The sequence below is a fragment of the Notamacropus eugenii genome, chromosome 3 (genome assembly GCF_028372415.1).
Source record: "Notamacropus eugenii isolate mMacEug1 chromosome 3, mMacEug1.pri_v2, whole genome shotgun sequence".
NCBI classification, from domain to species: Eukaryota; Metazoa; Chordata; class Mammalia; order Diprotodontia; family Macropodidae; genus Notamacropus; species Notamacropus eugenii.
Window position 1 is genome coordinate 235359831 of NC_092874.1, and position 12240 is coordinate 235372070.

General features: G+C 39.6%; 1 protein-coding gene across 3 annotated transcripts in view; it reads left to right on the top strand.

Annotated features, from left to right (window-relative positions):
• Nucleotides 1–209: 209 nt before the first annotated feature.
• The window catches only part of SLC16A7 (solute carrier family 16 member 7), a 218673-nt gene continuing 206642 nt past the window's right edge, over nucleotides 210–12240 (top strand). For all 3 annotated transcript variants that reach the window (XM_072655235.1, XM_072655234.1, XM_072655237.1), the window contains exon 1: nucleotides 210–595. The gene's annotated coding sequence lies outside the window, so the exon portion shown is untranslated. The remainder of the gene's footprint in view (nucleotides 596–12240) is intronic.

Genomic DNA, 12240 nt, shown 5'->3' on the forward strand with positions numbered 1-12240 from the left:
GTCCCCCACGCTGTACACCAAGCAGGTTGAGGCTGCTCTAAGTGATCTCTCTACCTGCCTTGGGACTCCCTCCGGATTCACTCTCAGGTCACCACTAAAATCTAGACAAAGCGGGAGCGAATGCCCTCAGTCCATGGAAAGTCTGCATGACTTGAGCTGGGCATGCTCAGTGAGTCAGGGCAGGTTTGGGGCGCTAGTCGGAAGCTTTTACACTGTAGCTCGGCTGGCCCATGAAGCCTCTCTTCCTTCCTCTTTCCCTCTACCTCCCTCCAGCTGCCTGCCCTTCCTCCTTTCCCCTCCCTTCCACACACACACACACACACACACACACACACACACACACACACACACACACACACACACACACACGCAAGGAGGCGTACACAAGGGCATTCATCAGTCCTCCACCTCCCCTCCCAGCCTTCGCCGCCTCCTCCTCCTCCTCTGGCTGCGGCTGGCGAGGACACGTCAAGGGAAATAAATAAATAAATAAATCCATTCACCCTGTGACAGCGAAAAGAACCGGCTGCGGCGGGGGGGCACGCACAGAGCCGAGCGCCCACCCACTCATCCCGAGCTAGAGACCAGGTATAAAGTAAGTACACACCGGGTGGCACAGGGAGGTGGAGGAGGAGGAGGAGAAGGAGAAAGAGGAGGATGAGAACGGAGACCTCCGGGGCTCGTAGATGCCCTTAAGGAGAAGGGCTGAGCGCGTGTGTGCTAAGAGTGCCCATTGCGTGCACGATATAACATACATTGTACTGGAGTGCTGGGAGGAGAGTCCATATATAGACAAAAAGCTGAAGCTGCCCCCAGAGGAGTGTGTGTGTGTGTGTGTGTGTGTGTGTGTGTGTGTGTGTGTGTGTTGGGCACGCTCACACCCAGCATGGGGGGGTCTCAGCCTCAACATTGTTTGAATGGGCGCGCTTGCGAGGCAAAGGGAAATGGGGGGGGTGGAGGGTCCCATTCAAGAACTCCTGCCAGTCTTGGTTGTGCTCTTGTGGACGCGTATCTGATGCAAGAACAGGGCCTGGGATCGCTTCTTGACTGGGGATGGTGGTGGAGTTGTGGGGTATTTTGCACAGGAGATTCCCTAGCCCTCTCGCTCCAGGACTCGCGGCGTTGTTTCCCAGTCCCCAGCTAGACACTGTGTATCGCCTACTTGCATCTCACAAGCATCTTAGCGCAGAAACCCGGACATAGGCAGCAAGGGCAACTGCTCACGAGGATGGCGCTGGTGCAGCAAAGGGGAGGAGGGGTGGTGGTCACGGGGGTGGGGGTTCATTTTCAGCAAAGACTCAGTTGATTGGGGCGAGGAGGGCGTCTGAGAATGAGATAGTCTTGGATGGTCTCTTTTCTCTGCCTCTACTGGAGAATGGCAATGAGGGATAGGGGAGGTGGATAGAAGGTGTGTGCCCGGGATGAAAGAGGCTCAGTCAATGGGCTGGAGGGCTAGAGAGGGGCACGGAGAGGAGGGGAAATGAATGCTGAGATGGACCCCAGCAGCTGCCGCAGTAGCTAATGCAGGGAAGGGCTGGCTCCCGCCGACTCCTGCCAACTAGGACCACGCGCTGCGCTGCTCTGGGGCCGGCTGTGCCGAGCTGGCTGCCCCCGGGTCCCGGCCAGGTGGCATTGCCTCTCACGTGCGAGTGTGCTCATCTCTCAGGCGACTGTCGCCAGGCCTATTGCCTCCTCCCCCTTCCTCCCCCCAAGTCTGTCTCGTCTGTGCTCCGCCAAAGGGGATATTGGGTGCCTTGGCCCTGGCTGGCACAGGCACAAGTACGCCGAGTCATTCCGATGGCCGCCTTTTTCCGTTAAGACTGGGACGGGGATTTGGTGCTTGCACTGAAGGGGGTGGAGGATGGAACAGAGGGCAAATGAGGAAAGACTGGAAGATTGTTCCGTCTCCCGCCTTCCTACACTCACTATCTGCCTGCCCTTCCTGGCTCTAGAGGCAGGGCTAGGCTAGGCCAAGGGCGGGAGTGCACAACAAGCAATGAGTTTAGCTGTAGGTTATTATCTCATGGACCCCTCCCTCGGGCTGGCCAATAGGAAGCGGCCCATGGGAGTTAGCGGAGAAGGGATGATGAGGACATGAGAGCAGAGGTTGGGAAAGAGGGAGAGTGGGACTCTGGATGCCCTTTTCCTGGCAGTTAGACTGGGAAACCTTGTGGTTATCAGCCCAACCACCAAGTTCAGAAGACAGCAAACTTGTTAAGAGGCATGTTGAGTTGGATTTGCTGTGTCATTGAGACATCAGACACTAGGACAAATACGGAATGAGAACAAGTCAAATGAATTCAGTTAGCCAATTAGTCCAGTCCTCTGCCTCTAAGGTAGGACTATACTCAGTCATATTATTAACCCCAAAAGGCATTTGAAAATAGCTTCTGGAAAAGGGGATTCTTTAACTTCCCTCTGTAACCTAATCCTGACTCAAAAGAGTAAATTTTCACAAGGTAATAACCTCAAGTTATGCATCTTCCTTCCAGATTCAGTTCAATTCAGCTAACATTACTTAGAATGGGTAAAACACTCTCCCTACTTTTATTATGCCAAGTCGTACCCTAGGGATTTAGATGAGTTTGGTATGATTTTACCAGACCCACCTTTTGCAGGGAAGCTGGAACTTTAATATGGGAATCACACATTATCTCCAACCTAATCCTAAACAAAAACAGAACCAAAACACCTTGAGAGAGAGAGAGAAGGAGAGGTAAATATTATATTCGTTTTACAGAAGAGTCAGTTTGATAGAGAACACCTGATTAGTGCTATATAATTCAGTGATGCATAAAAACAGGATTAAAATGAGGTTCCCTGATTACTAATGCAATTTGATGTTTACTAAATGATGCTGCCTCTTATGCTACTGAATTTTCATCCTCTTTCCCCTTATCTCAAATTGATATATATCCTAAAAATCATTGCAGGAAATTAGCAGTGGTAATAATAACTTATATTTATATAGCACTCTAAGAATTAGGATTTTTTAATATATCTTCCAAGTACACAGTATATGTATTATAATTCCTATTTTACAGGGAAAGAACCTGAGTCTTGGAGGGTTAAATTATATGTGATCCGTGGTCACATAAAGATTTATTAAACAAGGAAACTGCTATTTGAAACAAGATTTTCAGATGCCTAGTTCAGTACTTCTTAAAAAAAGTTCCACTCTACATCCTTTGTAAGTAAAGTTTAAAAAAGAATTAGTACACAAAATGGTTAGCTTTAGAGAGGTGGACTCTTACAAATATTAAGTCAGTCCTCTACCTCTGGTTGAAGCAATTTATAGCAGGAGACCTCCTAGGAGTTAATAGACTACAAGATAGAAAATATTCTGTTTTCTTTGTCTCAGGGGAAGATGCACTGAGGAGCCAGAAAAAGATACTTTCCATTAATCCTTCTGTATTGTCTGACCCTCTGATGCAAACTTCCCATTGTTATCTGCTGTGACCTCTAAACTTGGGGAGACTACTTTTTCGCTCTCACCCTCACTTCAAGTGTGTCAGCAGCTCACTGCATGACTGCACTTCCTTTTCAAAGATGTGCTGAGTTGAAGCCAAAAGCCTCTTTGGAGAACTTTGATTCAGGTCTGAAACTGAGTGAAAGTTTGGTCTCAGGGGCAGATTTTGGAAGGCTCATCAGAAGGTCATCTTCACCTTGTGCTTTGGGAATAAACATTGTTTGGTACCCAGGCAAGAACTGTGCTCCATGTGTGCTAGTTGATTACATAAACGCACATTTAGTATGTGCAAGGTAAGTTTGAAAAAAATCAATATTTCATGTTTGGTTTGATTATTGACAAAATTGAGTACTTTTGAAATCCTAATTTTCTCATTAGCCATGACGGGGTGTATATTGTTCAGTAAGTCATTCAGTGACTGTGTTTTTATTGATATGGTCACTCAGAACCATACCTGTCTACTGTACTCTCAAATATTGGTAGCTGCATTGGCCTGGATTAAGGCAGCAGCATATAGTTGTCACATGTGCTGGCAAGAATTTACAGCCTTAAGTCTCTATGTAGTAACTAAACTTTCCTTATGCATGGGAACCCATGCAATGCCCTTAGAACAACTACCAAGTTTCTGTCTTAAATAAATGACCACAGTTCTACTTAATCATAATAAAGAATAAATAGTGTGATAAATACTGTCATTCAGGCTGCCTAATTTAGTTTGCCAGAAGCACTTCAACGGTCCATAATTTTACTGGTTCCAACCATGTGCCAGTCTATGCCTACTGAAATCTCTCCATAGCCTAGTAGATGATATTCCAGATTTGCTGTGTGTAGCTGAATCATCTATTACCCTGAAGCCAACTTAGTAACCTAGGTGGTACCATGGATAGAGCACTGGGCCTGGAGTCAAAAAGACTCCTCTCCTGAATTCAATTCTGGTGTCAGACACTTCCTCACTGTGTAACCCTAGGCAGGTCACTTAACCCTATTTGCCTCAGTTTCCTCTTCTGTAAAATGGACTGAAGAAGGAACCAGCAAACTACTCCAGTATATTTGCTAAGAAAATTCCCAGTTAGGTCATGGAAAGTTGGACATGACTGAGAAACAACTGAACAATTTACTAAGGAACTTCCCCCAGTTTTGTTAGATTGATCTATGAATAACTGACACACAACCCCCATCACCTGCTGAAGACTTCAACTTGGCAAGACCTGATGGATCTCGTGCTCCTTTGTCCTGGTTTTCAACAACAACTGTAGCAGCAGCAGCAAGCATTTTTTTGCATAATGCTTTAAAGTTAACTAAAAGCTTTATAGATATTCATTTGATCTTCACAACCACCCTGTAGGTTGGTACAATTATCATTCCCATTTTATGGATGAGGAAACTCATACCAACACAAATTAAGTGCCTTGGGCAGGGTCACACAACCACTAAATGTCTTAAGGGCAGATTTGAACTCAGGTTTTCCTGACTCCAGAAGTCAGAACTCTAATCATTGTACTACCCAGTTGCCTTTCAAGAAATCAGAGTTACATCTGTAATATAATGAAGTGCTTCATTGGAAACAATGAAGGAATAAAAAGGATTTGAAAAATAAGTTGTGAATAGTAGGTGAAAAGAAATTAACTACAGGTCAATGCAAGTTAATAGAATAATGATGAAATAAGGGGAGATTTATATGGGTGTGTTTGGAAAGGGTGAGGGAGCAAGGATCTATATTACAGGGAGGAATCAGCCAAAGATTTTTTAAAATGGCTTGTCTGACTTAACTCCAAAAATGCTTTTGCAAATGTTTCCATTGGGCAATCACTGAAATCCCAAAAAAGTCCCTGGAAGCCTTGCAGGGTATATGAGTGGCAGCTATGGGCAGCTGGTCTGAGAAAATTTTGGCCAAAACTTTTGAGCAGTTAAGTCAACCAGCCTCTAAACAAAATGTGTATGTGTTGCAAAGCTCTAAACTAGAAACCGGAAATGCCACTTTTTTTTAAAGGCCCTTTCCATGGAAAATAAAAGTCAGATTTTGAATGCACATATAAGTAAATCATTTCTTTTTTTAATGTATATTTGAAAAGCAATGATAGTTATTTTCTTTTGAAGATTTTTGTTGCTTAACACCACAGTGGATTGAAGTTTTCAGAACCACTTTCTACTCTGGGTATGGATTTCTGATGATTAATATGTCTCATATCATATCTCATATGTTGCTATTAATACAAGCCAATATATTCTAGAGACATGGTGGTGTGAATTGAGATCCTAACTCAAAGGAAGAAAAGTCTAGTTTCATGTCCAGATTCTGTTTACTAGCTATGTGACCAAAGGTAAATCACTTATCTCCTCTGAGTCTCATGAAACTCCTTAATAGTTACTTATAGATAGGAAGTGTTCTGAATTGTTGGAAGGAGTTTCCATTTACTTGATGTATTTAAAGCATAGAAGAGGTTGGATTAATCAGAAGAAGCCAAATAAAGGTGGCGCAGTGGATAGACTACTGGCTTGAGAGTCAGGAGGGCCTGAGTTCAAATGTGGCCTTGACACTTGCTAGTTGTGTGATCCTGGGCAGGTCACTTAACCCTAATGACTCCTTCTCTCATGAAAAAAGGAAGCTGGACAAGGAATATAATTTTGTATAAGTTTTCTAAAACACAAACTCTGAAAGCAGGACATTTTCCATTAGATTATAAGGACATTGGAGAACAAAGACTGCCTTTCTTTTTCATATTGGCATCCCCAATTTTTAGGACTGTGCCTGGCATAGAGTGAGCATTTATAATAAAATAAATATTTGTTGAATTGAATTGAAACATTTAATAAAGTGATTTTCAAACATTTTAGGATACTGGAATCCTTCTTAGGAGAAACATTAGTTATTATCAGTGACTAAAAATGCTCTGAGTTGTTATGAAATAATTATGCAATATAAAATTAAATGTGCAGCCAAAAATTTAGCAATATATGGATAAAAGGGCAAGGTTAAGCTCACTGTATTGGAGTATAGAACACTTTCAAAAGAGAAATATTTCTCATGAAAAGGAAAAGACAATGACCATTTTCTTTTAATATAATGAGAAGTTTAGTTGACAGACACCATATTGTAGTAGAAAGGTTTCTAGATTTGTTATAATACCTGGGGACAGATTCTAGCTCAAGAAACTTGATAGCTATATGACTATGGATCAACCATTTATTCAATCTGACCCCTAGTTTCCTCATCTGTAGAATGTGGATAATAATACTTACCTGGCTTATTTGACGTGGTTGTATCAAATAATATGTATATAATGTGCTTTTTAAAAAAAAAACCTACGATATTCATATGACCAATTATATTTTAGCACATAATGTAATGCTTTGCTCATAGTAAGTAATTCATAAATATTAGTGGACTTGAAATCCTTGTTGAACTAAAGAAAAAAATCCTTTCCAACTTTACTTCAGGTATTTTATTTTTAGTTATGAAGTAGCACAAAGCTGAGATTTAATATTTCAATTATGTCATAATGGATGATAAATTAATCAGCTAATAAAATTATCCTTGATTTTTAGGCAGATGCTAGTGTTTTGACGGCTAAAGAATTGCATGTGTAAATATGTAATATTTAATAAAGTATAGAGTATCTTTTCTATGTCTGGGGACCTCCTCTGGCCCGTAGAGGCTTTGGCAAAAAGAATATGAGCTACAAAAAATGCCAAGCACGAGAAGAATGATCTGAGTTTGCACAAAACACAGGTTCTTTTGGAAGGGAGAGTCCTCCCTTAGATTGCAAAGGCAATCCTGGGAAGTCTTGCTCAATCAAGAGGCCTGGAATAAAGAATTATCATCTTGTGAAATATGATGATCTGAGTGGTTTGGAAAGCTAGACACACTAATCCAAGAAAGAATATGTATGAAAGAGTATCTAAAGGTGCTTTCTTCTATTGACTTGAAGAAGAAAAATCTTTGGGCTTTCCCTAGGGAAGGAGAGAGAGCATCTGGGCAATAAAATACTCAGGAGGTACTTGAAATAAGGAGGTGGAGGAGTAACTATTAAATATTTGGGAAACACTGAAACCTTTAACAATTGTATTTCTGGTAAGACTTGTCCAACTTTATTGGCCGTGCCACATTGAACTACATGGCTACGTGGTCCAGTAGATGAAACACTGGGCTTACAGTTAGGGAGACTTGGGTCCTAATTTAACCTCAGACACTATCTGCATGATCTTGGGCAAGTCACTTAACCTCCATTTGGCTCAGTTTCTTCATCTGTTAAATGGGGATAATGATAATACCTACTTCCTACGTTGGTTGGGAAGATCAAATGAGATAACAGTTGTAAAATACTTAGCATAGTGTCTGGCACCATAGCATGTGCTATATAGACTTAGCTATCATTATTATTATTAATTATTATTATTATGAGACAGTGATATCTTAGGGAATTTGTGTGAGCATTGTATGACCTTTTGTATGAGCAGGTTTATAGTTCTAGCCGTAACTTTTGATGGTACTGTACTGTTCTCATCCCTTCCTCTCCCAACCCCCTCCCATTAGCCCTCATCCCTTCCCTTTCCTTCTCTTCCCCATTCCTTTTCTCCATTATCTTTTCCATCTGCTCCACCTTCCTTTCATTCTGTTCCATTCCATTAACTTCAATTCAGTTCTTATTGCCTTTCCTTTTCCTCCTCTATCTTTGCTCTCTTTTGCTTACCCATGTGTCACATTTACCTGTCACATTTGACTTGTTTGACCTTGGTGAAATCACTTTACATCTTCAAACCCCAGTTTCATTTTCTATAAATGAGTGAGTTGTGTTAAACCTCCAAATTTTGTGGTAGGCTGTAAAACCATAAATGATCCTCTTCTTAACTCCTCTCTCCCACCTACGTCAGATCTTTTTCTTTAATGGAATTTCCTGGGGCGGGTGCATTTTCAGTTGTGAAATGATATTTGCATTGGGTTACAGTGAAGTCTAGAACATTATTGGTACACATGTTAGATTAACTATTTACTGAATATGACAAAAAGGACCTCACAGTTAAGAACAAAGTTCTGTAGCACAGATGGAGTAAAACTCATTGATAAAAATTGTTGCTGCATAGGCATAGAGATCTAAATACCTACTTCACTTACACAATTTAATAATGTGCCTCTGGGAACATTATCCTTAACAAGGGAATCTATAGGATTGGAATTTTTTAGTTCACACTGGTTTTCATATGAATTGTAGACAGATTCATTAAGTAGCAGCTGAAGACAGACTTGCAATGATCACTCTCTTTATAGTTAGTTTGTGAAAAGTGATCCAAAAATCCTCAAATATAATTTGATTGAAATCAAATAATATTTCTAAATCTCTATTATCACTATTATGTCCTACTAGATGCTGTGGATTAAAAAAAAGTATAAGGCATGATCATTGCATCTGTAGACCCTACAGTCTCAGAGAGACAGGATCTATCTATTTCTCCAGTTATCACATATCTAGATATCTCTCCATCAGATAATAAGATAGGTAACAATATATACACACTAGTTAAATAACAGGAAAAGGAAGCATACTGCAATAATACTAGAGTAACTTAAAGAGCTTTGTAATTTTATTCAGTGGATATTCCAAAGGCTCAGATTCCAACCTCTCTACGCCTTACTATTTTCATTAGTTGAAATTAGTTTCATTGGTTGAAATTCATTAGGTTAAAATTTCTTGTCCTTGGCAGCTATCTTTTAGGGAATGCAGCCTTTCTACTCTTAACTAAATTGTCCATGTAAAATATAAACACATACTTTCATAACTTCTGGACCCATCCTTAAAATCGTTATACTTCAATAACACATTTTGCAATATTCTCTTCTTTCTAGTTTCCCTCTTCCTTTTTCTAAGTCTTTTTTCCTTTTCTTTTTTCTGTTCCTTTTTAGTCATTTTATGATTTTTTTATACATATCATCTTTCTCCTCTTCATTTCTCCCCAGACAATGTTGCTTATTATTTTAAAAGTTCTTTCTAATTCCTCTAAAGGCCTCACTCACATTGTACCTTTGATGTATCAGGGACTCCTCCTGCTTAAATATATTTTCCTGAAAGCAGTGTGCCCTGTAAAGAGAATGAAGCAATAAAACTAAACTTATATTCAGCTTTTTGCTGACATTAAAGGGCATTGGATACAACTGAACAACTTCCATGTTTTTAAAGGACATGTCAGCAGAATAGATAGGAAAGGCTCAAGGATTCAGATGAAAGCCAAGGGAGTTCAAGAAAATCTAACTACATTTCCTATGGACCACATTAAAATCTCAGTGGACATTTGGCCACATACACCTTAGGGAATCCTGTTAATTAGACACATTAATGGTCCACTAAAGATTTTCAGACATGAGTTTTACATCTAGTTGAATTAGTTGAAACTAATCTCTTCTTTACATCATCACTATTTGTCTAACTTATGATTATAACTTTTTCCAAAGATTTTCCTTGTCTGAGAAAAATGCATATTAAAAGATATTCAAATTAGAAGTTAGAAACAGTTTTGTTTCTGTCAGATGACATTCATTACGTTAGTTTTTAAATGCCTTGAAAAAGGAAAAGAGAAAGTTTCATAATTATTCAAGCCAATTTAAAAAACTGAATCTTTTGAACAATATTTTAACTTCTAATTAGAAAAGTTTACCTTAGTAAATCATATGTATTCATGTATTCATGACCAGAACAATCACCTATGTTTACCTCATAATTCTTCCTTAGAAATCAACATTCTTGCCCTGCTCTGGTGGTGTGTAACATCCGCTCCTAAGGAGACTGTGTCTGAGGTTCATGGATTCTGAGCTTTAGTGGGGCTAAAACTGATCAGATCTATACACAGCGATTCTAATCCTAACCTCAATTCTAACCTTTGATCCTAAACCCTAACCCTAAATGCCTCAATTCTAACCCTGGATTCTCGATTCTAACCCTAACCCTAACTCTAACCCTTGATTCTAATCCTAACCCTAACCCTAAATGCCTCGATTCTGACACAAGTATGGAGAGTTCCCAGGAGTGGAGGACCACCAGAATGTCTAAGAAGGTGCAAATTGGTTAAGGTTAGAAAATAAAATAAAACGATACTGGTTAAAACTTTTATAGTGTGAGTACTGTGAGCACTTCAAGCCTGGACAAGATAAAGAGACCAGACCTCAAACAAAACAAAACAAAAGATAGGGAGACTAGGTCTCAAACCTAACAAAAGAAAAACTACATTCTTTCCAACTTTCCTCTCGAGCAGCTAATTTAAATTGTTCCCTACTTTGCTCTCTCCATCAATTATAATTGCTTTGTCTCTAGAGGCAACAATGCTTATGATCTATGTAGAAATACCTCAGGGTAACATTATGCTGTGTAAAAACTATCAGAATGCCAGACTTTCTTTTCCTTCTTAGCACTCTAAAGATTTGAAGCAGGAAGATCCCTTATAGAATTTTAGAGTTGAAGGGTACCCTAGAGATCACCTAATCAAATACTCTCATTGTACAGACACAGGAACTCCCACCAAGAGAGGAGACATGACTGTTTTTGAAACAACTGATTTTTTAAAAAGAAATACTGTTTTTTCTAGCATTTTAAAATAATCATTCTGTATACTTCAAAATGTCACACTCCTGATTTTTCTCCACTTTTCCAAACCACTTCTTTTTTTTTTTATCTTAATGTTTCTTTTCCTTCTTCAGGATCCTAATGGAAGTATTCTCCAGGGTCCTGACTTAGGGTTTCTTTTTCCTCTTTATATCATCTCTCCATTAGCAATCCCATTCATTTCCGACATATAAAATATCACCTTCATGGAGATGATCCCAAACTTATATCTCTATCTTTACCTCTCTTTACAGCTATAGATATACATTTCTACCTGTTTATTATAGAGTTTCATCTGGATGTCTGGTTGATACCTCAAATTCAACACGTCCAAAATTGAACATACCACCTTTTTTTTATTGACACCAGTATTTTGCTAGTTACCTTGACTTTCAAGCTTAGAATTATTTATGGCTTCCCTAACTTATTTTCTTCCACTTATTTTCCAGCGACTGAATTAAGTAAAAACATTTAGAAGTGTTTATCATGGTCAAAGCACTGTGTCAAGTACTGGAGATAAAAAGTAGAAGATAGGAAACAATACCTGCTTTAAAGGATCTCATCTATCAGTTGGGAGAGGCAACACATATAGGAGGTTTTTGGAGTGGGGGAAACTGATATTATTAGGACTCTTGATATTGGGATCCTGGGTTGTATCCATAAAAATCTCAGGGGAAATGATATTTGAAATAGTGGGTGGGTTGGTTTGATTGCATGTTGCTTCCAGTCTCAGGGTACCTTCGTGCTTCAATTTGAATGGCTGGCCTGCTTTTTTTTTATATATATATGTATATTCTGTTGCTTTTAATCATATTTTGTTTTCTATTTCCATTGCTCCCATAATGTACTATTAGTTTATTTCTCATATAACTTCTCAGCTCAAAAAACAAACAAACCTCAGCAAAACCTTTCAGTGGTTTCCTATTATCTAGCATGTCAAATCTGCTTAGTCTACTTTCACAATTACTTTTAGCTTCAACCTAATTTTTAGCCTTATTTTATACTACTTCCCTTCACATAACCTTTCACTGACAGCAAAGTAACACTACTTGTCTTTTCCCAAACATTCCCTACACTTTCCTGCCTTTGTGTCTCTTCAAATTATTCTCTCAATGTTTTCTGTGCCCACCTCTATCTACTGAAATTATGTCTGTCACTGGAGGCCCAACTCAAAAGCACAGT